Here is a 27,551-nt window from a genome sequence, read left to right as displayed (position 1 = left end):
CACAGCAGTGCGAGGCCCCCGTACCGCAAAAACAAAACAAAACAAAACAAAACAAAAACTAATGACTATTCAACTAGAAGATGTCCAGATAAAGAGATCACTTCGTTCATTTTCTTGAGAAACCCCACATACAACATTACTTCACTATCTTTCCTTGGAATTGCTGGTACTTTTGGTATTTATATCCTGATTTGTCTTTTCTTTCTTTAGCACTCTCAGTTTTGCCTTGTTTTCCTTTAGACTCCAGATTCCATGAAGTCACTCTACGGTGTATATCAGAAAGCCCTGCATATTGGAGAGTGAGTACGCTTATTTAGGGTTCCAATGACCTAGGATAACTTTTAGTAAACTTCCCTGCTCTACACGATGGGGAGGAAACTAGATTGCAGACGATTGTGTGGCACACAGTCCTGAATTCTGATCATGGCCTTGGTGTTTACTGTCCATAGAAACTTGGGACAAATTACCAATCTGACTCATTTCCAGTTTCTTCTGCTACCAAATGGTGACAGTAAGATTATTTTCTCTGTGTGCCTAGCAATTTATTTTTTCTGTAAAAACAAAATAAGACTATAACTCTACAAGAACTCAGTGGATACTAAAATGTCATATTATCACAAGCTGGGTTTTGTAGTTGGCCTGAGGCATATTCTTATCTATCATGGCTAACACCACGTTTCTAACCAGGTCTGAAGAATGACAGAACAATGAGAATACCCACTCATGGAGCTCTTTGATGTGAAAATTTTTCATTTTGGTCTCTGTCAGTACTACGAAATGTTTCTGCTTTTTCCTTATGCCTCCACAAAATTTTTTTTAAAAGCACTGGCTTGTTTTGCCTTGTATGATGAGCTCCAAGAGTTGGGACAAACAAACGTTCATGCAAACATCCAAATGGATTCATTTATTTATTGGGTCAGGGATGCTCAAGGTTATCCTTATATCCAAGAACAACTGTTTGGGGAAAGATCATGAAACACTTTAGTACAATCTCAAAATGCCCTCCTTGTTTTTCTAAGGTCGATGTGTAGACACGGAGTATGCAGCACAAGATGGTCAACAAGTGATGGGACGGGGGTTCGGATCACAGAGAACTTCTGATATGAACCACTGCTAACCTTGCATTTAGCAAGAGACAGTAGGAATGCAAACATCCCAGTGTGCTTACACGTGATAGAGCTTTGAAGCACTCAGGTGTGTAGACTCAATTATTCTGAAGCTTTGTGATTAATTAGAGATTTATAAGGAAGACATGAAAGACCTTATATCTATCTAGGCTGCTTACATGCTGTATGAACATACTCACCTGCTTGGTGCTATTAAGGATTTTTGTGAAAAATCTTATGTTTTCCTCCTAGAGCAATTTCACAATCTTGAATTCTCAGACAGTCAAACACCTCATTCCTCTTGACGGGCTCATTAAGCCCCCCTAACAGACCTTGATAGAACAGGGTATCTCCTTACAGTTTTCTATCATAATGAGTCATTAGGGAAAACTTGAGGAGCTCTACATTTTCAAAGGCAATACTGTATCCACGAACTGTATTTTCAAGAAAACCAGAATGTATGTAGGAAATAAAAGGAATATATAAAACTCTCCAATGCAAATCACTCTCTTAGTGGTGTATGTAAGCTCAATTTTTAATTAGATCAAAATCTGGGATTCAAAGCCATGATTCCGTGAACGATGGCCATGTTAGAAATATGTACGTGTTGCTTTGTTTTTGGTCCCTGTTCACATTCTGATGAGAAGTCCCTATATTTAGATTTGTTTTGTCAGTTCACTTGCACTGTTGATTATTATTATTACTTTAACCCGGCAGTAGAGTGAGTCATGATTAACTGCAGAATGCTGGGAGTAAAAACGTAATCGTCCGTTGATGTAGGTGAGTGGCATACGATGGATCCTGCTGGGAGTAAGTTTTACTCTAATGTAAAAAAATCACTCAAGTAACTTGTGCTTTTCAATTAGACTCCGTAGCACCATAAAAGGAGCAAAATATGGCTGCTGGCATTGCATTAATATTACGAATATACCCTTCAATGAAAATTGCCCATGTAAGCACAACGGGTATGGGAAATCTGAGTGCAGGATGCAATCCTGAAAATTGTACTAGACACTCTGTTACCAAATAGAGACAGATTTCAATGTTGTCATAGTTCGTGCCAGCACGTATTAGGTTTAGAGAAAGAAGTTCGCAGTGGAACCCAAGAATTGAAATAATCTATGTGTTATGGGACGTTTAACCTGGTAAAACTATCTTCTAATAGGGCACAGGTCAGAAACGTAGGAATCAGTCCACAATGGCCCACTTGTGATCACAGCAGAAAACCACATCAGTTTTTCCTTAGATCGTCCATGGAGAGAATGGATTCATACAATGACGTAGTGATAAGTAATACATATGAACTACAGACCTCAACCTGAATAAATTTAGCAACACAACATTATAAATCAACTATACTCCAATTCAAAAAATAAAATAAAATAAAATAAAATAGTAAAAAAAATAAATTGTACATGTAAATTGTTAAAAAAAAATTTACCAGCCATAACACTGAATTAAAAAAAAAAAAAAGCAAGTCTGGGATTTCCCTGGCGGTTCAATAGGTAAGAGTTCGCCTTCTTATGCAGGGGCTGTGGGTTCCATCCCTGGTCGGGGAGCTAAGATCCCACATGCCTCGCGGCCAAAACACCAAAACGTAAAACAGAAGCAAGATTATAACAATTTCAATAAAGTCTTTAAAAAAGGTCCGCATCAAAAAACATATTAAAAAAAAAAGCAAGTCAAAGAAATTGTCCAGTGTGGTCACCTTTATATAAATATCAAAAGCATGAAAAGCCGAATAACGTATTTATCTTACTAGTCTATGTACCTATAAATGCCTATATACCATATGTAAACATATTTGAAGTATCTGATACTTCAAGCATATTTGAAGTTCATACAGATGAACATGTACACGAGGCGATGTGAGAAAACAAGAGAAGCACGCCTCCTTCAGCTTTGGCTGCTCGGTGAAACCTTCCGGCAGAAATGCGAAGCTGGGGCTCTGAGTCTTCAGAGAAAAGTGCCACGTGGAGGAGTAGTCTGGGACGAAGGCGTGGAAATGGGAGGGAGACCACAGAGCCCTGGGAGGTATAAGAAAGTTGATGTGTAGGGCTGGGGCGGGCGGGGAGATGATGAAAGGGGATGGTGAGAGATGAAGGATGGAATGAACACGCGGGTGAGATTTCATTCCACGTTTCCTGAGTATCCAGTGTGTCCCGGGCACCATTTAGGCGCAGGTTGGGGCATGGCGGCTGTTCAGATCCAAGGGCAAAGGGTCCGACCTTACGGACTTGGAAGTTACATCCTTGAATCATTTTGCTTTATCTTATTTCATTTCGGACCCTCCCCATCCTCAGCCAGGCATGCTGGCGACAACCGAGGGAAGATTCAGAGGAAGGCGGAGGCCAACGGCGGGGAGGCTGCGTGCTGTGCAGACGCGATGCACACCTGAAAAGAGCAGGCGCCCAGCTAATAACCAGGTAGCAAGGACTCTGATCCTTGGTTAAGACGAACCCAAGGGAAACAGGTGTGGTGAGAGGAACCCCTGGAAGTGGGAGTGTGCCTCATATTATGGTGAGAAGAATTTCACTGGACACCGAATAGGATATAACGGGGGCGAAACTTCTGATCTAATTTTGGCACTCAGCAGATCTCAGCCAAATTTGCTGTCTTTTTTTTAATGATAAGGAAGCATAAGAAAGAGAACACACCGTGCCTTGGCTAAAAAGATACTGTGGCCTTTTAAGACAATAGCATATCCACGTACACACACCACTGTATTTAAAACAGGTAATCAACAAGGACCTACTGGAGAGCACAGGGAACTGTACTCACTATTCTCTGATAACCTACATGGGAAAAGAATCTGAAAAGGAACAGATACATGTATATGTATGACTGAATCACTTTGCTGCACACCTGAAACTCATACAACATTGTAAATCAACTATACTCGAATATAAAATAAAAACTGAATTAAAGGAAAGACAATAGCATGCAATGAGACACTGACAAAAGAGGAGAGAAAAACACCCCATGCTGAGTTGTTTCCATTTGGTGTCAGGGAAAGGTTTAGCCCGTAAGAAGGACAAGGTCAATTATAGATTTGGTTGAAGATTTGACCCAACTACAAGAAGTGGTCAGGAGAAGGGCAGCCTCAAGTGGGTTCTCTGTTAAAATTGGACTGTGTATTATATTTTAGATGGAAAAGGACATGCCTATTCAAATTACTCTGCAGCATTCCTAATCAGAGGTGTTAGGACCAGAAAGTACCATCCATGTCCAGGGGCCTGGAATGGAAGAGGTGATGTCTACCTGAATGAATTCAAGCCACACGTGTGGCCATGGGGAGGAACGGAAATGTAGCCCAGGGAAAGCGCTGGAGAAAATAAAAAGATTGATTTCTCATAGTGGACACAGATGAGAAGCAAAGGAACATGGTAAGGATGAGGGGGAGGCATAGCAGAAAGAGAACAAGAGGCGAAACAGACTTCCTTCAGAAAGAACAATGGCCCCATTGGATACCATACTACAGAACTCATCCAAGGGAGGGAACACAAGCCTGGGTTATTTTGCTTACATTTCTAAAAGACCGTGGCTCAAAATATGGACGTTCATAACTATGAAGAATGAATTAAAGCATCCCCAGTATGTGACTGTGCTTGAATCATCCATGGTGTGGACATATGCAATTGTGAGAAAAGGAAACAGGACCAACCCTTTCCAATCATTATTGTAAGAAACTAAAGGTATAAAACCACTACGAGAAGAGCACAGCCCGGAAGGTTGCATGTTAGAATGCACACGCCGGTTGAACGTACTTATAAACTACAGTTACAGGAAAAGTAAGTAAGCCTACGGGAGCATCTCTGCCAAAGAATGGAGTCAGGCACGTAACGCTCAGAAAGCTAAACACAGAATTACCCAGTGATCCAGCAATCCCACTCCTAAGGACATGCCCCAGGGAAATGAAAACACCTCCATGCAAAAACGTGTACATGCATGTTCATAGCGGCATTATTCACAAGAGTCAAAAGGTGAAAACACCCCACATCTCTATTAACAGATGAATTGATAAACAAGTCACGGTATATCCATACAATGAAATATTATTCAGTCTTAAAAAGGAATGTGACACTGATACATGCTACAGTATCCATGGTTCTTGAAAACAGGATGCTCAGGGAAAGAAGCCAGTCACAAAAGGACACAGATTGTCTGATCCCATTTACATGAGGAATGTGCAGATTTACATGTTAAATCCACAGAGAGGGAAAGCGGATTAGTGGTTGCCCAGGGCTGGTGGGGAAGAACACAGAAACGAGGCTTGACTGCTGTATGGGTAGAAGGTGTCCTTTTGGGGCGATGAAAATATTTTGGAACCAGACACTGGGGATGGTTGCACAACACTGCGAACCTATTAAATGTCACTGAATTGTACACTTTAAAATGGTTCATTTTATGTTATGTAAAGTTTATCTCTTCTTTCTTTTTTTTTTTTTTTTTTTTGCGGTACGCGGGCCTCTCACTGTTGCGGCCCCTCCCGCCGCGGAGCACAGGCTCCGGACGCGCAGGCTCAGCGGCCATCGGCTCACGGGGCCCAGCCGCTCCGCGGCATGTGGGATCCTCCCAGACCGGGGCACGAACCTGTGTCCCCTGCATCGGCAGGCGGACTCTCAACCACTGCGCCACCAGGGAAGCCCCATCTCATTTTTTTTTTCCAAATGAAGCTCTCCTGTGTGCCACAGAAATAATATGAAATAATATGAAACAAAACCCAATAATCTAGTAGCATCTAAGGAATATAGATAAAAGCTTAGAGAGCATTTTTTTAACAGTTTAAGACAAACAAAGGAAAAAGAATACAAGTCCTACTTTTTTTTTTTTTTTTTTGGTGAGTCCTACTTTTAAAATGCCAGAGAGTGAGTTGCAGGATGTTTTTTCCTGTTAATTTCAGCCTTATTTACTTTGTAACTCTTTATTGTAAGATAATTATAGGCTTCTTGAAAATTGCCAAAGTTTTAGTCAGGAGAGTTCTGTATACCCTCCACACCACTTTTTCCAATGTTAACATTACATCAGCAAAGGACAACGATAATACCAGGAAATTATTGATAGGACACTATTAATTAAATCAGAGATCTTAGTAAGATTTCTCTAGTTTTACTGCTACCGTTCACTTATGGACCGGGATTCCACATTATGTTTAGGGTCTCCTGCAACCTTTGACAGTTCCTCGGTCTTTCTTCGTATTTCATGACCATGGGTGACCCCCTTTGGAAAAACAATAGTCACTTATTTTGTATCCTGCCTATGGGGTGTGTTCACAAGCTATAAAGATCTCCAAAGAAGACCTCAAGTGTTTTAACATCCAGGGACTCATCTGAGAAATGGCTGTCCAGGAAACAGGCAGAAAGAAACAGCAAAAAATCAGATTCAGGGGGCTTCCCTGGTGGCGCAGTGGTTGAGAGTCCGCCTGCCGATGCAGGGGACACAGGTTCATGCCCCGGTCCGGGAAGATCCCACATGCCGCGGAGCGGCTGGGCCCGTGAGCCATGGCCGCTGAGCCTGCGCGTCCGGAGGAATATAAGATTTGACCCAACTACAAGAAGTGGTCAGGAGGAGGGCAGATACTAATGGAGATACTAACGTGTCTATGACTGGTCTGGACAAATTCTGCCAAGAAAAACCATTTCCAAACAGTTCACAGGGATGAGACTCCACTCCGATGCACTTTTCTGTTCCTTCACATCTCCTTCTGTGCTTTGTTCCCACAGTCAAGGGTGGTCGATGATGACACTTGGAGCCCAACAGAAGATGGGCTCAGCCTCGCCAAAGACAGAAGAAATAGTTCTTTAAAAAGCCTTGTGTGGGAACTTCCCTGGCGGTCCAGTGGTTAAGACTCCACGCTTCCATTGCAGGGGGCACAGGTTCGATCCCTGGTCGGGGAACTAAGATCATGCCACATGACACGGCCAGAAAAATAAAACTATAATAAAATAAAATAAAATGAGCTATACTAGGGTCTGGGTTTAAAAAAATAATGTGTATTTAAAAGTAAAGTAAAAAAATAAAAAGCCTTGTGTGTGTGTGTGTGTGTGTCTGTGTGTGTGTATGTTTGTAAGAAACATGGCTCCAAAGATGTAGGGCAAAATTCACTGTGTGTTCATCGTAAGAATGTATGATATGAAGAACTTACTCTTCACTTGAACTTGCTTTATCTTCAGATGTTAATAGTGGGTTGGCCAAAAAATTTGTTCAGGTTTTTCTGTAAGCTATGAAAAACCCAAACGAATTTTTGGGCCAACCCAATACTTGACCCATAAAGAACTTATCAGGCAGAGGCGCAACTCTTTTCCCCTTCTCTCCTATACACACCTGAGATTATGTGGACAATAAGAGAAATTTCAATACATAAAATAAAATCTTTGGGACTTCCCTGGTGGCGCAGTGGTTGAGAGTCCGCCTGCCGATGCAGGGGACACGGGTTCGTGCCCCGGTCCGGGAGGATCCCACATGGCGCGGAGCAGCTGGGCCCGTGAGCTATGGCCGCTGAGCCTGCGCGTCCGGAGCTTGTGCTCCGCAACGGGAGAGGCCCCAACAGTGAGAGGCCCGCGTACCACAAAAAAAAATAATAAAATAAAATAAAATAAAATCTTTCTTCTTCTCCTCCTACTTGGAAAAGAAATTCTTTATATCTTAAGGAAAGCCCTTATGTTCAAATGATTAATAATAGTTTAGTTGCCCAATGCTCATTTTTTCCCATCTAAGATAGCCTTTTAGCCCAGAACATTTAAAACATTCACACCTGAAACACTAATACCTCATCCACTTAAAGGGAAAGAGACAACCTTTGGGAGAATATTATAATCTTCCAAGTGTTTGTATGGAGACGAAAACTCTGTCTGTGAAATTGCCCATCATTTACAGAAATACGATTGAAAATATTGGTCTAGAAATGGAATTCAAGAGCACGCAGTTTTGTGGAGTGGGATGATGGAAAATATAAGAATACTGAGGTAGAAACGAGCTTTGCCACTTCAGCTCTAAGCACTGAAATATCACTTGTACTCTAGTAATACTGGGTTGGCCAAAAAGTTCGTCTGGGTTTTTGTAAGAGGTTACAGAAAACCCGAACGAACTTTTTGGCCAACCCTATGAGATGTATTACAAAAAGCAATTTAGGTGGAAGATAGCTGGCAAATGAAGGAATCAAACATTCCCAGCTTCCTGTGGAATATATGCCAGAGGCGTAACCACTGAGTAGATTCTCAACTGAGTAGAACTCTCAAAGACATATTTCAGTCTACAAACCTGAACCTGCCCAATTTTATAATCTCCGGTGAATATTTTCATATCCCTGAGATCTGTTGAGCTTTGGAAGGGTTGATTATTTTTTCCATCCCATCACAGCTTTGGGGGAAAATACTGTTACTTTAGAGTTGACACCTTATTTATCTGGCACTGAGAAAGAAGTATTTACATGTATTATGATGCTTTGAAATGATTCATTAGAACTGTTACAGAAAAATGGAGTGCCTGGGTTCCAGCCATGAAGCAGACAGATTACCATTGTGCCGTTTAAGTAATACTTTATAAACCCATTTGTCACCCAGAAGAGCTGTCACATGTCATCTGATTCGTTGGAGGTAATGGATTAGGTGAAATGTACTTACATTTTCAGTAACACGAGCGAAATAACTAACTTAACCCATCGGAAAACCGCATTTTTATCTCTTAAATCTTATTACACTCCCCGGGGCCAACAGAAGAATAGGTATTTGTATTTCAACTGACATCAGCAGGGGCTAACGTCACGATTAGCTCCCACAAATTTTAGTCAAACCAGCCCCATTCAGGCAGTTTGCTTGACATAAGAGGACTTGTATGGCCATGTCCACAGTATATAGTTATCCACATAGGCACCTGTGGCCTTGTGTCAAGGAAGTGTTTCCTTACTTGAGGCAGATATTATAACTAGGAAAGCAACTACATCAAAGGCTCTGAAGGTCTGATTAACCAACAGTTCTTAACAATCTTGAATGGGCAAAGCAACATGCAGTGGACAGTTGCCATATTTTGGCCTAAGATCTACCACTTCTGGAGGCCGGGGAGACCAAGATCAGGGAGTTACCATGGTTACGCTCTAGGGTCTGATAAGCCCCTCTTCCTGCTTCATTGAGTGCATCCTCACATGGCAGAGAGAGACAGGGAAAGGAAGCCAGCTGTCTCCTCTGATGTCTCCTGTTGGAAGGCAGCTAATCCCTTCATGACGGCTCCACCCTCATGACCTCATTACCTCCTAAAGGTCCAATCTCCAAAACCTATCACACTGGGGATCAGGGTTTCAACGGATGAATCTGGGGCGGGGGCACACAAACATTCAGTCCATAGCAGCATCTAAATGTCCTTTGTGGGGAACTGTCTTGCTCCCATTGCATGTAAACTGAGTGCAAAGGTAGATCGAGTTGGGACTTCCCTGGTGGTCCAGTGGTAGAGAATCTGCCTTCCAATGCAGGGGACGTGGGTTCGATCCCTGGTCAGGGAACTAAGATCCCACATGCCACGGGGCAACTAAGCCCACATGCCACAGCTACTGAGCCCGCGCACCTCAAAGAGAGAGCCCGTGTGTCACAAACTACAGAGCTCATGCACCCTGGACCCTGCGTGCCACAACTAGAGAGAGATAACCCGCGTGCCACAACTAGAGAGAAACCCAAGCAGACCGCACGTCAGCACAAGAGGATCCCGCATGCCTCAACAAAGATCCCGTGTGCTGCAGCTAAGACCCGACGCAGCCAAAAAAAAAAAAAAAAAAAAGGAAAATAAATAAATAAATATTTGTAAAAGATCTATTTAAAAAAAAACAAAAGGCTGATCAAGTTGACCATCTCCCTTTTAGGAAACCAAATGGGACAGATGTACCCTCTTCCTGAGAGGTGGGCATCTGACCTAAGCCCCTCCAGTCAGGGCATCACCTCTTGAGCACATGGCGAGGATGAGATGGACGGTCGAAGCACAGTCACTGCAGACCAGTCTGCTGGAGGGAAGGCTTCCAGAGACCGCTAGAGACCTCTTGGTTACCCCTGATCCAAGGTGTTGACCTCCAACCTCACATGGATCTCATGAACCTTCTTGATAATCTTTCTACCAAATTGCAGAATGAGCTTCATTCACTTTCAGCCAAAACCCAAAGTGATGCAGACATGTCCAGTTGGAAAAGATAAAAATCTGGAACACTTGCATATAACTCATCTCACGGATATAAATTTCATTCATAAAGCATGACTGGAAAGGCAAACTTTACAAGGAATTAAGTCTCATTTTAAAAAATTGATCACGTTCAACAGAACACTGGATGAAACGCTAACTCGTGTCACTTTTAAAAAGGTAAACTTTTATGTTGATTCCATGTAAATTTCAACGTGAAGATGGCTGTTGCTGATTTGGATTAAAATTCACAATTGTGGCGTTGCCTCTGGCGGGTCAACGTGAATGCCGGTTCTGGCCATCCGATGGAGGGCAGCTTCTTGGTTTTTTTTTTTTTTAATAAGCAGGTTCTTATATTTTTAAAATTTTTTATTTATTTATATTTATTTTTGGCTGTGTTGGGTTTTCATTTCTGTGTGAGGGCTTTCTCTAGTTGCGGCAAGCGGGGGCCCCTCTTCATCGCGGTGTGCGGGCCTCTCACTGTCGCGGCCTGTCTTGTTGCGGAGCACAGGCTCCAGACGCGCAGGTTCAGTAGTTGTGGCTCACGGGCCCAGTCGCTCCGCGGCACGTGGGATCCTCCCAGACCAGGGCTCGAACCCATGTCCCCTGCATCGGCAGGTGGACTCGCAACCACTGCGCCACCAGGGAAGCCCTAGCTTCTTGTTTTGATTGCAACTGAGGATTAAAACCATGTCAGAAGATGGTACTTGTGGAATAGAATCAGAATCTCATGGCTCCCTTTGCCAGGTGACAACAGTATGTGTCAAATAACAACAGGGTTCTCCAGTGAACCTTTACTTGAGGCTGTCATTCCTACTTAGTTTCCTGTATCTCCAATCTTAACCTTTTCCCCTGTGTTCTCCAAAATAAATAAATAAATAAACTAGTCAGAGAAATATTTACAAAGAGAAATCTGATCATGACCATGACTTTGACATCTTCCCATATCTTTTAGGATGAGCTCTGAAGCCCATACCATGACTTTGAGAATATGGTCCCTGCTACCGCCAAGCCTCCCCTCCTGGCGCCTCTCCCTCCCGTGGTCTCTGCCCACTTCACCCCCGCCAGCCACGCGGCATTTATTTCTGTGCCTCTCACATCATGGGGCTCCTGCCACGAGGCTCCTCTAGCCTGAAGTACCCTCAACCTCACCCCCATGCCTCCCAATCTCACTCCCACCTCCAACACCCACATTTGCAAATTTCCACTCATTCTTCCTGCCTCAGCATAGCCTGTCTTTTCCCATTTTCCTTCCACGTCACTGAACACCCTGCCGTTTCAGTTTCCCTACTTCTCTTCTGAACTGTAGAGCTCACTTGGCTGTATCCTGTAGTGGAAAGTAACAGGGGTCTCTCATTCACTGTTATATTCCTAAGACCTAGTGTCACTCCCAGCTCCTAGCAGGTACCAAGAAACGTATTTGTTAATGGCATATGACTCAGCCATAAAGAAGGATGAAATACTGCCGTTTGCAGCAACATGGATGGACCTAGAGATTGTCATACTAAGTGAAGTCAGTCAGGCAGAGAAAGACAAATATCATTTGACATTGCTTATATGTGGAATCTAAAATATGATACAAATGAACGTATCTACGAAACAGAAATAGAGTCACAGATGTAGAAAACAAACTTATAGTTACCGGGGCTGAGGTGGGGAGGGATAAATTGGGAGACTGGAATTGACATATACACACTACTACATATAAAATAGATAACCAATAAGGACCTGCTGTAGAGCACAGGGAACTCTACTCGATACTCTGTAATGACCTGTATGGGAAAAGAATCTGAAAAAGAGTGGATATATGTGTATGCATAACTGATTCACTTTGCTGTACATCTGAAACTCACACAACGTCGTAAATCAACTCTACTCCAATAAAAATTTTAAGAAAGAACTGTTTGCTGTCAGCGTCCTGTGGCAGGAACAGCAAACCCCGATCCCCCGATGAGCTGACAGATGGTGGGACCACCGCTATGGCCTCCGTCCATATCCTCAACCCTAACCGACTTCTGAGAGCACCACCTCTGTCACACTTGGGGACAGAAGTCCGCCTGTTCACCAGGTATTGGAGGGTAGTTACTCAAGCAAGATGGGCTCTTTGTCATCCTCGTAGGAACGTTATCATTACCCTGCCTTAAACTAGTGAGCACTCCCCGTCACCGCACTGTACACACATCCTACCACAGAGCTGTGAAAATGAAAAGGCTACCTCTACGTAAGTCAGCCTAGCACAGGACCCTGAGAACGTACACACACGTAGCTGTAACAGGAGAGAGCCATCGAGGCCCGTGGCACACGAGAGGAGCTCTCTCAGTCACTGAGAGATGGATCAGTGTTCCACAGGGACGCTGCTACCTTGAAATGTTCCGTGATTACATTCTGGGAAGCATGCTCCTTTCTGCACAGTTTTGCTACGAAAACATTTAAAATCTCTGCTTAAAAAATGGGGCCAGACTGACATGTTTTATGTGAAATAATTAGGAGAATTTGAGAAGTGGTAATTTTGGTAATTACCAAATAGTGTGATTCTTTCCCAATAAAGCATATGTCAAATTACATTAAAAAAAAATCACTAGGTTGTTCTCCCTTTAAAAGATTTTACATATGCAGAATACAAGTTTAAATACGCTAATGCTTTCTCCCAGTACTGTATTTAAGTAATTGTTTTTAAAAACAAATGAGGGCTTCCCTGATGGCGCAGTGGTTGAGAGTCCGCCTGCCGATGCAGGGGACACAGGTTCGTGCCCCGGTCCGGGAAGATCCCACATGCTGCGGAGCGGCTGGGCCCGTGAGCCATGGCCGCTAAGCCTGCGCGTCTGGAGCCTGTGCTCCGCAATGGGAGGGGCCACAACAGTGAGAGGCCCGCGTACTGCAAAAAAAACAAAACAAAACAAAACAAAACAAAAAAACACAAATGAGCTTGACTGCTTCTCAGTTTCACTTCTTCCTGTGAAATTTCAAGCTCTGAAAGTTTCTTCTGATCTCTCCCCAGTGATTGTTTCAGACAAAAATCACATTTTTTTTTGCAAAGAAGTAGCATGGGAGAGGGTATGGGAAGTGACGCCGGGGAGTTTTGCTCTCGTATGAAAGAAAAGATTTCTGTGCATCTGATTCCCGTAGGTGACGTTTTCCATTATAGGTCTTCTAGAAAGAGGGCTATTTGTTCTGGTAAGTCATCCTCATTCATCCCTGTGAACTCTGTAAGTATTTATCAGCCTTCTCATGCTTATTCGTATGTTGTTGGTAGCATGCTATTCTTTCAATACAAAAAATACCAATACGGAGCTGATGTCACAAAGCTTACGGTTTCATGTTCTGTTTTGTTTATCCTTCTGAGTGACAGGGATCATTACTGATTTGGGCCAATATAAATAAATGCACTCCACAGCCGTGGACAAATGAAGAGAAACTGGCTGAGGCAGGGTGAGAATTTAGGCTTTCTTCATAAATGATCCCAAGTGTCTACCTGAGCTAACTGGGAATGAGCTTCCCAGGGTAATCGAAACAACGAAAGAGACGATAAAAGTTACTTTCCTGCTATTCCAGAATGGGAATGTCCGCTGGCTCAGAGTCACAGAAACAAGAAAAGGTAGAAATAGTCTCTGTTTGTGTGAAATACAGACCATAGTCTCCACACACCTAGCTCTCAGAGAACAGCAGAGGGCTGAAGACAACATCAGAGGCTGAATAAACACTCCGTGTCAAGGGACTGCAGTAGCCTCGTCAAAGGCTTGCTGTACACAAGTCAACGTTGGGGATCAAAATTATGACACTGATATTAAGACAAAGAAACGCTTATATTTATAAATCACTTGAGTGATAAAGTGGTACTTCCCAGGAGAAGTAGCATGCCTACTGCTAAGGACTGAACTGTGTCTCCCCAAGTCCGTATGTTGAAGTCCTAACCCCCAATGTGATGGTATTTGGAGGTGGAGTCTTTGGGGAGTAATTAGGTTTAGATGAGGTCATGAGGGTGGAGACCCAGGATGGGATGAGTAAAGAAGAAGGAGGAGGGGCAGGAGAAGGGTGAGGAAGCGGGGAGGAGAGAGAAGAGGAGGAGGGGGAGAAGGGGAAGGAGAAGGAGAAGAAGGGGAAGGGGAAGGGGAGGGGGAGGCGAAGGGAAGGGGAAGGGAAGGGGAAAGGGAAGGGAAGGGGAAGAAGAAGGGGAAGAAGAAGGGGAAGGGGAAGGGGAAGGGAAGGGGAAGGGGAAGAAGAAGGGGAAGGGGAAGGGAAGGGGAGGGGAAGGGAAGGGGAAGGGGAAGAAGAAGGGGAAAGGGAAGGGAAGGGGAAGGGGAAGGGGAAGGAGAAGAGGAAGGAGGAGAAGAAGAATTCTTTCTGCACCATGTGAGGACACAGCAAGAAGGTGGTCATGTGTGAGCAGGAAGAAGGTCCTCACCAGAACTCAACCATGCTGGTACCCTGATCTCAGGCTTCCAGCCTCCAGAACTGTGAGCAATAAATGTTTGTTGTGAAGCCGCCCAGTCTGTGGTGTTTTGTTATGGCAGCCCACGCTGACTGAGACAAAACAATCCCACAGTGAATTGAACACACCCACCCTCAGGTGCCCTCAGCTTCATAAATGCAGGGCTATCGGTGTTCCAGGGAGCCAGACCACATCCTGAGTTCAGCGCCCAGGTTAACTGTCTTAATAGATCCATAAACATACTGACGGTAAGGGCTGGGAGTGATCAGGGGTACTAGTCACCTAATTATGCAGAAGAAGAAACTGGAAGCCAGAGTGGTTGAGTGACATGGGTACCATCACACAACTAGTTAATGGCAGAGATTCAAACAGGACCCGCCCTCCTGACTCCCAGCCAGTATGGTTTCAACTATACTACAGCACATTAGTCCTGGGCTTTCCCTCTGTAGATGAGGATGTAGAGAAGGTTTCAATAATTCCACTCCCCCTGTATATGAGCAGCAGCCTATGGGGCCTTCCCAGTACAGACCACTCCATCCCCTGCCTCTTGTTTGTAGAAAAACTTTCGCCTCCTAGGCCTTCCCCAAGTTTCAAAGAACAAATTTAATCATAGAAGTGAGAAATGAAGAAATAAAGGAAAATGGTCAAGCAAAATAAATTAATAATAGTTTAGTCATTAAAGAAAGCCAAGGACTCCATTCCTCCAAGGACTATAGATCATATTCCGAGCCACGTCCTTTGAGCTGTTTTGCAGATACCGAAACCTCCACCAGGGAAGAAGTCAACTGCATGCTGCCCACCAGCACGGAGACCCCAGACCGGCTGGAGCCGGAAGGCTGAGGATGTCAACTCCCGATGACCTCACCACCAACCAATCAGAACAGTGTCCACCAGCTGATCACACAGCCCACAGCCCCACTCCCTCACCCTGTCTTTTAAGCCCTTTCCCTGAAATCCATCGGAGACTTTGGACCTTTTGAGCATGGGCTGCTTGCTCCCCTTGCTTGGCCCCTGCAACCAACACTGCATTTTCCTTCACCACAACGTGCCGTCAGGAGACTGGCTTTGCTGTGCCTGGGGGAGTGGCGCCAAGTTTGGTTCAGTAACAACCTTACAAATAATTCAATATGTACATATGTGTATGCACGCAGGACTCTGTGGATATAAGCACATCCGTAGAAGTATGCACATGTGAAAGGCATGAATAGGCCCGTTTGATAATAAATTGCCAGGAGGTAATGTTAAAAAAAAAGTCAATCCTAAAATAAGAGGAAGGTCACATCTGGATGCCTAGATCCACTGGACTCTTGTCCCTTTCGGTGTTTTCTACCTCTAAATGGATCATCAGAAACAGAGAAACTCGACAGAACGCGTATGACAGATTTCACTCCTTCTGTCGTCAGTCTCCCTTTTGAGTTTTGGGAGACCAGACTCAGCGAACGACCCGAGAGTGCTGAATACATACCCTGTGCCGTGTTCTTTAAAGCTCCCACCGCACCTAAAGCTCACGACAGCCGCACAAAGGAAATACCAACCACGTTCTGTAAAAGTTAGCAGACTAATAGGTCCCTCCCTCGTGGGGGCATAGAGCCCAGTAGTTTGAATTCAACTCCTTTTAATCTTCACAAGACTGACTGCCCCTAAAGCCAGAAAGTGCAGGATTTATCCCTGTGTCTCCCGAAATCACTGGTAAGCTAAACCCTCTATGCCTTGGATTGAGGAGTTAAAGAGTCTCTTTCTATTCTTTGCTGCTTAAAATAATGCTCTCCAAAATCGTTTCCAATATATGGGGGGCAACACGGTATGGCGGGTAAGACTCTGGGCTGTGACCTTGGCGCCATTTGCAGCACCCACCCATCACCCCACCCTGCTAGGTCTCTCCATGCCGGAACCTGCTCACACTGTTTCATGTCTTTGTCGTCTTTGGTCTCAGCTCCTGGGGCAGAGCTGTCCAGGGATCCATCTGCCTGCTCTTGACCTTCTTTGTGAGGAAGGACTTTCTCTCATGTTGAGTCAGCTCTTTAGAAGGTAGGTCCAGGTGCTTCTGTCCTACTCAGAAAGCCCAAGGGGACAGTTTCTCCCCTCCCTCCTCTCCCAAGTCAGGGGACAGGTGTCTAACCTGAGCTACACCCATCCAGACACCCTCCCCAGGAGCCATTTTCTCATCCTGGCCTCATCTTCCCATCCTACCCCGAAACAAGGATTCCTACCCATAAAACACTCATGGGGTATATGTGAGGACACCTCCCGGGAGATATAATCTTACGTATGATCTCAGGGTGGAACGAAACGTTCTTTCTACTGAATTTTCAAAGGCGCTGTCATTCTTTTTCGAAAGGATGAAGGCGTTCAAAGGTCTGAGAGTTCTGGCAATCGTTGGGCATCACCCCTCGGCAGAGGGTTTCATGAACTGGCACCGTGAAGGTACACAGGCCGGCAGGAGAGAACAGAAGAAAGAGACCCGACGCAGGTTTGGCCAGAGGCCGCTTCAAGGGCCCCCTGTCTGAGACACGCTGGCTCTTAATAGCTGGGGAGTAACGTGGTGACCAGGACAGAAATCAAAGTCAAGGTGGTTCCATGGGGGACAGAGGTCAAAATGTCCATTGAGCAAAGAGACCGGGGAAAAAAGGCCAATATTCTGGGGTGGCACCTAGAGCAATAGGCAAATGATACCCAGGAAAAATGGGGGGAGATGGATTATCACGCATTTTGTTTAAAACCCACTCTTAATAAGGCAGGCAGTGAATCCAGTGAAGATTCGAGCATTCATGTCGTGTCAGGAAGGGCGCCCAGCCAACTGGTAAGACTCTGAAGAAGACGCCCTCCATGTTCAAACCCTAACCACTCAGTTCACCAGAGGGGGGACCAGCTGTGGCTTCGTGGAGAGCCTTGCAAAGGTTTCCGAAATCTGGGTACGTGACAGGGAGCACGAGACTCCACGGAGCACCCTCATATAGAGTTTCCTTTTTGAAGATAAAGGATGTGGTTCATCTAGAGAGAGACAAAGCGAGAAACAGAGATCAGTAAACAGGAAGGGAGACATAGAAACAGAAAAAGACAGAGAGAGACAGACAGACAGGCAGAAGCTGCACACATGGGAGGTCCAGAAGACGTTTCAGGCACCAGGCACCATCTCCCATGCTTCATATTTCCACACAGGTCATGTTTTGTCTCAGAATTAAACCGTCAAGCTCTGCGCAAAGCATTTTTTTTCCCCATGAGAATTCACACCATAAGTTTCCAACATGCGTTTCCGCTCCTCCAGCCGTGTCATCAAGCAGCCCATCTAACTGGTTACATCGATTGCAAACCATTGGTGGAAAAGAACGGCCATGGGGGTCTCCAGAGGAGTTCTGGACTGAAGGAGTGTGTCCTAAATCCCATGGCCCTTGTCTAGACCAACAGTCAGAAAACATTTTTAGTTTCTTAAGGAACCTCCATACAGTTTTCCATAGTGGCTGTAACACTGTAAAGCAACTATACTCTAATAAAAATTAAAAAAAAAACAAAACATCAGAAACCACATTGCCAGGTGATCGTGATAGAGCTTTTGTAACCCGGCGGTAAATCAACTCCGTGTGTTCGGGCCGGTACAGACGGGGCTGCCAGCTTCACACGGGAGTCCCTCTGCATAGGACTATCTCTGCCAGAAGGGTAGGGCTGCGCGCTACACCGGGGGCTGGTGTGGTCTGCACACTCAGGGGAGTGGACACCCTAGGCACGACCCTCACTGGCTGAGAACATTCAGTGTAGCTTCTTCTCCCCAGAGCAGGGTGGCTCTCAGGTAGCTACTACCAGTCTCCCAGGGAATCTGCAGTTCCACTGAGACCCAGTGGCCCACTGGGGTAGCCCTCGTGAACGCACTTATTGGTGTGGGAGGTTGAAGTCTAAGATGTACCCCGAGATCCCTTTCTGCTGGTGTAGAGTGGGCTCCTCTTGAGAATGCGTGGGACCTGTGAATATGGTGAATGTCACTCTCTCTCTCTCTTTTTTAAAAATAACCTATTATTATTATTATTAGTTTTAAGTTGTGGTACAAAACACGCATAACATAAGTTGGACCATCTTAACCATTTTTCAGTGTGCGTTTCAGTGGCGTTAAGTATATTCACATCGCTGTGCTATCATCACCACTGTCCCTCTCCAGAAGCTTTCCATTTCCCGAAACTGAAAATCCATACCCATTAAACACTAATACCACGTTCCCCCTGCACACAGCCCTGGCAACCACCACGCCACTTTCTGTGTCTCTGAATGTGATCCTCTGCATACGGCACTGAGGTCGAATCACACCATGTTTGTCTTTGTGTGTCTGGCTTATTTTACTGAGCATGATATCCTCCAGCTTCACCCATGCTGTAGCCTGGGTCAGGATTTCCTTCCCAGGGTTGAATTTTATAAATACTGCATTTTGCTTATCCACTCTTCTGTCAGTGGACACCTGGATTGCTTCCACCGTGTGGCTACTGCGGACAAACATTATTTTTATAATACTGTGGTTTGATTTCTACCCCCATGCAAAGGAATACCGAGGCTGAGGGGGTGGCGTAACCTGTGCACACAAGCTGAGAAGTAGGCTGCAAACCCAGGACTGTCTGCCTGCACCCACTACCCCTTTTCTCTCCATCTTTCTGTACTTTTTATTCCTACAGAAGGGCGTTGTTTTTGTTTTGCTGTTGTTTGTTTGTTTCAGCGTGGGGATCAACAATGTGAATGTCACTCTGTGGGCTAGGTTCCTCGCTGGTTGACTTTTGAGTCCATCAACTACCCTGGGTGGGCCTGACCTAATCAGAAGAAAGGTAGAGTCAAAAAGATAGGATCCTACAGGCCTGAAGAAAGGAAATAGCCATGATGAGAAACGACCAGGGGCTCATATGGCAGGGACTGCAGGAGCTGAGTGTGGTCCCTGGGCCACCCTGAGCAAGTTTTTGTTTTTTGTTTTTAACCTTGGTTTGTACCATTAACATTCACACTTTGCAGAAACTTGTTGCCCTGAATGGTAGGGAACTTCTCAGGCTCCTAGATGTCTCCACTTTATGTCTATATTGTTATGGGCAGTGTGACTCTGAATGTCCCATAGGAGAGGTCGTAATCCCCCTCCCCGCTTTCCTGCCGTGATCACTGACTCACCCCAGAGGAATCTGGCGTGGCAAAGGCTCCTACTTAGAATCACGGTCTCCCTAGTCAGCACACTCTGCACTAAGCTTTAGCGGGTCCCCGGCATGGACAAGTGTCCATAAAAAGAACCTCGATAACCTCAGATCCTAAGAGCATTGATGGACCTTTGTAAAAACCACGGTGCCTGTCCAGGGTGGGCGGCACGGCAGGACCTAGATTTTCTCTTTTCTCAAAGTAATCACATACCTTGAGGTGCAAGGTGTGAAGTAATTAAACTTGGTTTTGTCGCAACATGGTTCTGTGACAAAAAATAAAAAAAAAAAAAAAGCAAGAGGGTGGTGTGAAAAACAAGCCTATTTTCAGCTCTGTGTTGTTAATCATCGGCGCTCACCCCGGGGGCCTGCATGGGATCATCTGATTTCTTTCCCAAGCAAAGAAAACAAATGAGAAGCAGTTCAAGCCTCCTGGTTTGCCAGCCCCTCATTCTATTTCCGCGTCTTTGTGCCAATGGTTGAAGGATTTCAAGGGCCTCTGGCAGCACCCCAGTGATGGGGGGTACGGGCCATATTTGGGATTTTCAAGGAAAATCAAGTTCAACAGAAAGGAAACAGCCTCTGTGGCTCTTGCAATCCTTTAGTTTGGAAGGCAGCCTATCGCCAGGACCCGGGAAAGAAGTGTTGGTGTCATCAGGATGCCAGCATTGGGGTCTGTGTGTGCTTCCCGTGACCACCACCTGGATGTCTGTAAACAAGGGAAGTGCATCCTCTCCCGGCTCTGGAGGCCAGAAGTGCAAAGTCAAGGTGTCCGGAGGCCGGCACTCCCTGTGAGGCTCGAGGGAAGGGTCCTTCCTGGTTTCTGGTGGCTGCTACAATCCTTGGTGCTGACTAGCTTGTGGCCACCTCACTTCAATCTCTGCCTCTGTCTTTGCTTGCTCTTTTCTGTGAATACTTCTGTCCAAACCTCCCTTTCCTTCCTCTTATAAGGACACCAGTCACTGAACTGAGGGCACGAGGATGATTTCCAACCAAGACCCTTAATGAATGACACCTGCAAAGACCCTCTTTCCAACTGAGGTCCCATTCTGAGATTCCCAGGGACGTAAATTTGGGAGAGGACCCTCTGCAATCCACTATGTGACGTCCCTCTCCATCTCTCTGTCACCTTTCTGTGGCTCTCACCTTGTCCTGACCCTCAAGGAGCTGAGAGGTCGTCTCTGGCAGGAGGAATGAAGAACTGTGCTATTCCCAGCACAGCGTGTTATTTATAGAGTGACACTGCCCGGGGATCACACGCCTGCCCCGAGAGTCCTGGGATCACACGTCAGCCTCAGACATCAGGACAAAAGTTAAAACCCGCAGCAATGGGTTGGGGAACTGGCATCACCATGGCCGGGCTGGTCCTTCTCTGATTAATGAGGCCGACGGCGAAATATCAGGTCTTGCGTCCCCGTAACCGGGTATTGTTCTCCCACGAAAACGTATCAGCTCTGTCAGAAGCTTTGCCCCAGTTCCTTCTCTTCTCATTTGTGTTTTTTACCTTCAGGTTGGAAGGATACTTAGCAGTCCCCCTTCCCTGCTGAGTTCCTTTCTGGGAGCTGGGTCCCGGGAATCCGCAGCGCCTGTCCATCAAAGGGACGCAGATACAAAAGGTCTGCTCGGGGGCTGCCAGCCAAACCCAGGGGGGCCGTTCCGGTGCTGAGTGAACATTCAGGCTGGATTATCTCCGCTTTGGGGGACGCTGGTAGACACCAAAGGAATGTGTCTAGGACGTCACGAGCTCTCGCGGCTGGTGGGCAGAAAGCAGCGGTGCTGGCAGCGACGTGCCAGCCACAGCACAAAAGCAAAGAGAGACCCAGTGTATATTTTGGCTGAGGGCGAGAAACCAAGGGTGATCTCTGCGGACCCGCGGGTGACACAATTGCTGGTTTCATCTTCAGCGGGTATTGATTCAAGCCCACTGAATGACACTCAGGCATGCACGGGGGTATCACGGTGATGGAGGAAAGTGTCAGAAACGCGGGGCATTTTCCTGCCTTTCTGGTAACAGATACCTAAGAAAACCTGACAATCATAGTGACTGTGGTAAAGCTGTGTGCCTATGTAGTGATTTTCTTTATAGGACCCTGCCCTTGCCTTAGAGGGAATGCATCCTTTTATTTCTCCTCACTTGGGCCTCCATCTTCAGAAGCCCATCCCTCCAAAGGCCTACCCGTGCTCTTGTCCTCCCAGGCTGCCTGAAGATCAGCGGCCGTCATGAACGACACAGTAACTATCCAGGACCAGGAAGTTCAGGACCGACCGACTACTTCAGCGGAAACAAACGGGCATCAATGTCCTTCACCCTGGGAAGGCAACAGGACCTAAGGCAGAAATTTGGGGGAAAAAAACTAGCCGAAATGCATATACAAGACCACACCAGATGTCATCTTTGTATCTGGATTCACAACCCATTTTGATGGTGGCAAGACAACTGGCTTTGACATGGTTTACGATGCCTTGGATTACCTGGAGAAGAATGAGCCCAAACCCAGGCTGCAAGACACGGCCTGTATGAGAAGAAAAAGACGTCCAGAAAACAGCGAAAGGAACTCAAGAACAGAATGAAGAAAGTCTGGGGGACTGCAAAGGCCAGTGTTGGTGCTGGCAACAAGAGGAGTAAAGATTCTGCCGTGACTGTATCGGTGGAGATGTGAGCAGCCTTTTATGAGAGGATTAATAAACTAAGATCTTTTACATGCCCCCCCCCCCAAAAAAAAAGGTCTACCTGTAATCAAGTTGGACGGCTTTTGTGGCCTTGAAAGTGCTGACTTGACTTAAAGGTGCAAACTCTGATCTCCCCACTCAGATCCGAGCAGATGTGTGGTTAGATCACAGAATCACCATGTTCTATTCCCTCATTCTTCCTGCATCCACCCATTCAGTATTTCCTGAGCACACGCTACTAAGAAGTTGAACATTTATGGAGGGTCAAGCAAGTGTAGGCAATGAGCTAGGAGCTGGGAGGACAGAGTGCAGTAAGATACATGGTTACAAGAGAGAAGGCATCCCGCAAGGTGCAGGCGTTGGGGAAGTAAAGCAGGGTGGCCTGAGAAAGGCTGGGAGGACAGAGGAAAAAACCTAGAGAATGTGACTTTAGACTGAAACGATAACTGAGAGGAGAAGAAGCGAAGGACATTCTGGGTGGAGGCGTCAGCATGCCAACGGCCTTGAGACATGTATTAGTCAGGATAAGCTAGGTTATGCTGCTAGAAAAAAAGAATCCATAAAATATCAGGGGCAAATTGCTACAAAGCTCCATTTCTTTTATATATATATATATATATATATCTTTATTGGAGTATAATTGCTTTGCAATGTTGTGTTAGTTTCTGCTGTACCACAAAGTGCATCAGCTATATGTATACATATACCCCCATATCCACTCCCTCTTGAGCCTCCCTCCCTCCCTCCCTATCCCACCCCTTAGGTCGTCCCAAAGCAGAGCTCCATTTCTTACATCACAGTCTGATGGGAGTCATGCGGTCTCCCTGTGCCCTGGAGCTACGTTATCTGGAACACGTGGCCTCCAGAAACACCTTGCAGGGAAGACAGAGAAGGAGGACGTGTACTGGCTACTTGCCATCTGTACCTGGACATGACATGTGTGGCTCTGCTCACAGCTCAGCAGGCAAAACTAGTCCCCTGGTGCTATCTCCTTACACGGTGGTCTAGGAAATACAGCTGAGCACATATTTGGTGAGCTGACTGTCTAGGCTACATGCTATGAATGACTTGTACCCCACCAAATTCATACGGGACTGTATAGCGCTGTCATGTGACTGTATTTGTTTGTTTTTCACGTTGTTCACAGCTACACTGCAAGTTTGCAATTCATATTTTCAAGCAGCCGTACAAAAGTATTCATGAAGAATGCATCATCTCTGAAAATTGTGAAAACATCCCTGCTACCAATACACTTCCAAATACAAAACTGACTACCATATGGTTACTTCTGTGTAGCAGGAGAAGTTCATGCTCAAAACAGATAAAATTCTTTAGGTGTGAAGAGTATGAATGACAGTCTTCTTTTTTTTTTAAATTTCTTAGTCGTTTGGGATCCTTAAGCATGCAAGCCTCAAAGAGGAGGGTCCACGAAGGAACAAGGGTTGTCTTACGGCAGCCAGTACAAGTATGGAACGCTTCACGAATTTTGCAAATTTGCGAGTCATCCTCGCACAGGGGCCATGCTCATCTTCTCTGTATCGTTGCAATTTTAGTATACGTGCTGCCGAGGTGAGCACACTCATGTGGCTGTATCTGGACACGGGGTTTTGCGGGAGGTAATTAAAGTTAAATGAAGTCACGGTTTGATGGGATCAATGTCTCCCAGAGTCGTCTCCTTCTCTCCCTCCACTGTGTGAGGACACAGCGAGAAGGTGGCCCTCTGCAAGTAGGAAGAGGGTCCTCACCAGGAACCAAGTCATCTGGCACGTTGATCTTGGACTTCCAACCTGCAGAGCGGTGGGAAAATCACCTTCTATTGTTGAAGCCGCTCAACCTATGGTGTTTTGTTATGGTGCCCGAGCTGACCAGTTATCTCTCACACCAGGCAGGAAGAGGCTGGCTACTTTGGGAGCTGAGAGCCAGACTGAAGGCCTGGGGGCCAAGGGGGTGAGGGAGAGTATTCCATCAAATGAAGCTGGAACAGGAGTGGAAGCCCATGTCATGCAGTGTCACAGGGCCATTGTGACAAGTGCTTCAAGCGTAACAGGAAGAGAGCAGAGGGGTGGCTTTTGCGGGTTTCAGAATCTCTCCCATAAGCCAGAGTGGATCTAGGGACCGTCTTCCTGAGGATGAACAAGGTGGTTTAGGTGGGGGTCATGGTCATAGAGGGAGATGGGTGGGTTGAAGAGCTTTCAGGAGATGGAGGAATGGTACCAAGAGATCGACTCTACGCTGCTGTCGAGCAAGAGAGAGTGAAGGAAGTACCCCACCTTCCTAGCCAGAGCACTTGTGGCGGTGCCCTTGACCGACATGGGGACCAGCGGTGCGGGACAAGTCTGCTACTGGACACCAGTCTAAGGTAGGGAGGGTTTCCAGTCAGAGAATCCACAACGCACACCACTGCGGGTCTCTCACTGTCACTCTGCCAACACTTGTTGTTGAACAAATGGATGAAAGCAAACAGGGACGTTAATAAAGCACACGCCTTCCCCATGGGTTGCGTTCCTGGTGAGGGTGAGAAGCAAGGAGAGAAGTGCATTTGTAAATTAATTGATGAGGAAATTCCCGTATGGTGCAGTGCTTAGGACTTGGTGCTTTCACTGCAGGGGCCCAGGGTTCGATCCCTGGTTGGGGAACTAAGATCCCGCAAGCCATGCGGCACGGCCAAAAAAAAAAAAAAAAAATGCAAACCATAAATTAACGATGATTTCAAGGATTTAGTCTTTAGTAGCATGTTGTTTCGTCTTAGTCTCATTTCTTCTTCTGTGGTTGACTTCTAGTTTCATGCCGTTCTGTCACAGATTTAGTCTTTGCACAGACATGTAAGTAACCTCTTACGTGCCAGCCAGGCACTGTGTGAGGCTCCAGGGCTTTCAAAAAAAAAAAAAAAAAGTCAAATAATATGCCCGCCTTCCCCTGAGTAACTTCACAGTCTAGAAGTGGAAAGGGCCAAATAAATAACAAATCATAAGGTGGTATAATGACAACTAGCGTGGTGTGCTCAGGCTGCTGGGAAGAGCTGCAAAGGGGCAGCTAAATAATTAGGGTTCGGTAAGGTTTAGTGAAGACAGACAATATTGAAGGGAGTTTTGTTGAAAGAGGAGGAGTTGGATAAAGAATGCGGGAAGGGTGGTCCAGACAGAAGAAAGGGCAGAAGCAAAGACAGAGAAGTGTGTGGGCTTCCCTGGTGGCGCAGTGGTTGAGAGTCCGCCTGCAGATGCAGGGGACATGGGTTCGTGCCCCAGTCCGGGAAGATCCCACATGCCGCGGAGCGGCTGGGCCCGTGAGCCATGGCCGCTGAGCCTGCGCGTCCGGAGCCTGTGCTCCGCAACAGGAGAGGCCACAGCAGTGACAGGCGCGCGTACCGCAAAAAAAAAAAAAAAAAAAAAAGAGAGAGAGAGAAGTGTGAGCCAGCAAAACTCAGCAGAGACTCATGGGTGTGGCTGCAGGTGGGCTGGAAGCTGCCAACCTTCAGCGTGCAGATGAAGAGTTAGGACGTAGAAGCCAAGGGCATCACTTGGGAGAACTTCCCTCCGCAGAGTGATGCAAGTTAGAGTGATGAGAGTGACTGGAATGTTAGAGAAACACACTGAAAGCCAGATGGAAAGTACACTGGAGAAAGACGACCAGTGAGGAAGCTACAGTGGCAATCCAGGTGGGAGGAGCTGAGACTGTGGATGAAGCCCAGGGCTGTAGACATAAAAGCAGAGAGAAGAGAGCAGACTCGAGGGATATTAGAGATAAGCACAATCTAGGATTAATACCGGGCTTGGGAAGTGTGGCGAGTGAGATAAAAATGTCCAAGTCCTAATTTCTGGAACCTGTGAATATGTCACTTTACATGGTAAAAGGGGCTTTGCAGATGGCATCAGGGCAAAGACCCTGAGATGAGGAGATGGTCCTGGATTATCCAGGTGCCCCGAAGTCATCCCAGGGGTCTTTAGGATTGAAAAAATGAGGCAGGAGCATCAGAATCGGGGAGAGATGCAGATGGTATGGTGCTGGCTTTGCAGGAGGAGAAGGGGGCCATGAGGTGAGGGATGAGGGCATCCCCTAGAAACTGCAAAAGGTAAACTGTTGGATCCTTCCCTTGGCCCTTCCTTAGGGAAGCAGTGCCAGGGACAACGACAAACTGTCTTTGACACACATGGAGTTGGACGGGGACATGCGTGGTGGGCAGCTGGATATTGGTCCAGAGTCCTGAAGCCAGATCTGGGCTGAGGAGAGAGATGGGAGCCGGGCTGAAGCTCAGGCTGTTGGAGCCTGCCTCTGAATGCCTGCACGACTGTCCGCTGGCTGCAGAAAACCAAAACTAGCTGCATCTGTGCGAGGCTACTGATCAACCGTGTGTGGGCGCCCTTCTCACGCTGGCTGACACGGATGCCATGTTGTTGACGGTTCGGAGGAAAACAGAAGTGAGAACGTTTGGGGAAGCATCAGTATGTACGTGCCGACCAGTGGTTGCTTCAAGTATTTGAATCCAACAGTCATTCTTTTTCCACCCAGACAAAATGTTCCTAGCCTCCTATAAACGCGTCGGCAAGTCCTTGGCAGCCTGAACACCAGGAGAAGTCCCTGTACGTTAGGGACGGTGGCCGCAGAGGAAGACAGGCAGAAGCGGAATCAACAGAGCAGTGGGTGCAGAGGGAACAGAGCAGAGCTACGGGAAGGAGGTGGAGAAGGAGAAGAGGCCCACCTCGGCATTGCTCTATGGTCGCAACATCAACGGGTGCGTTGCCTTCTCCAATTTCAGGTTTGTGCTACATGGCTGACTTGAGGTTTGCTGGATACTGGACTCCTGCAGGCACCCTAGCGCGCCCCTGTGTTTATTCATTTCCAGGTAGATCCTAGCGCAGGGGCGGAGGGTGGCACATGCACACACACACTTGTTCACCCCCCATGCCATCTACACGGGCAACACGACTTTGTATATTCTCAGAGTCCTTTCAACTTGGGCAGCCACTCACGCTTGCAGTAGCCGCAGTCACCAGGAAGCCCTACTGTCCAACAGCCAACTCAATCTGATCATTCATGCTCCTT

General features: G+C 46.3%; 1 protein-coding gene, 1 non-coding gene and 1 pseudogene across 2 annotated transcripts in view; 1 reads left to right on the top strand and 2 right to left on the bottom strand.

Annotated features, from left to right (window-relative positions):
• LOC117307483 (pseudouridine-5'-phosphatase-like) overlaps nucleotides 1-27,551 on the bottom strand; it is a 452,112-nt gene that overhangs the window by 19,036 nt on the left and 405,525 nt on the right. The gene's annotated exons all lie outside the window — the stretch shown is intronic.
• LOC117310575 (small ribosomal subunit protein eS24 pseudogene) lies at nucleotides 22,062-22,501 on the top strand (annotated as a pseudogene).
• Nucleotides 23,982-24,088, bottom strand: LOC117310584 (U6 spliceosomal RNA). Its single transcript, XR_004524730.1, has one exon. It is a non-coding gene; the product is annotated as a U6 spliceosomal RNA (small nuclear RNA).

This window comes from Tursiops truncatus, chromosome Y, assembly GCF_011762595.2.
Source record: "Tursiops truncatus isolate mTurTru1 chromosome Y, mTurTru1.mat.Y, whole genome shotgun sequence".
NCBI classification, from domain to species: domain Eukaryota; kingdom Metazoa; phylum Chordata; class Mammalia; order Artiodactyla; family Delphinidae; genus Tursiops; species Tursiops truncatus.
The sequence above is the reverse complement of the archived record's forward strand: the minus strand, read 5'-3'. Positions and strand labels throughout refer to the sequence as shown.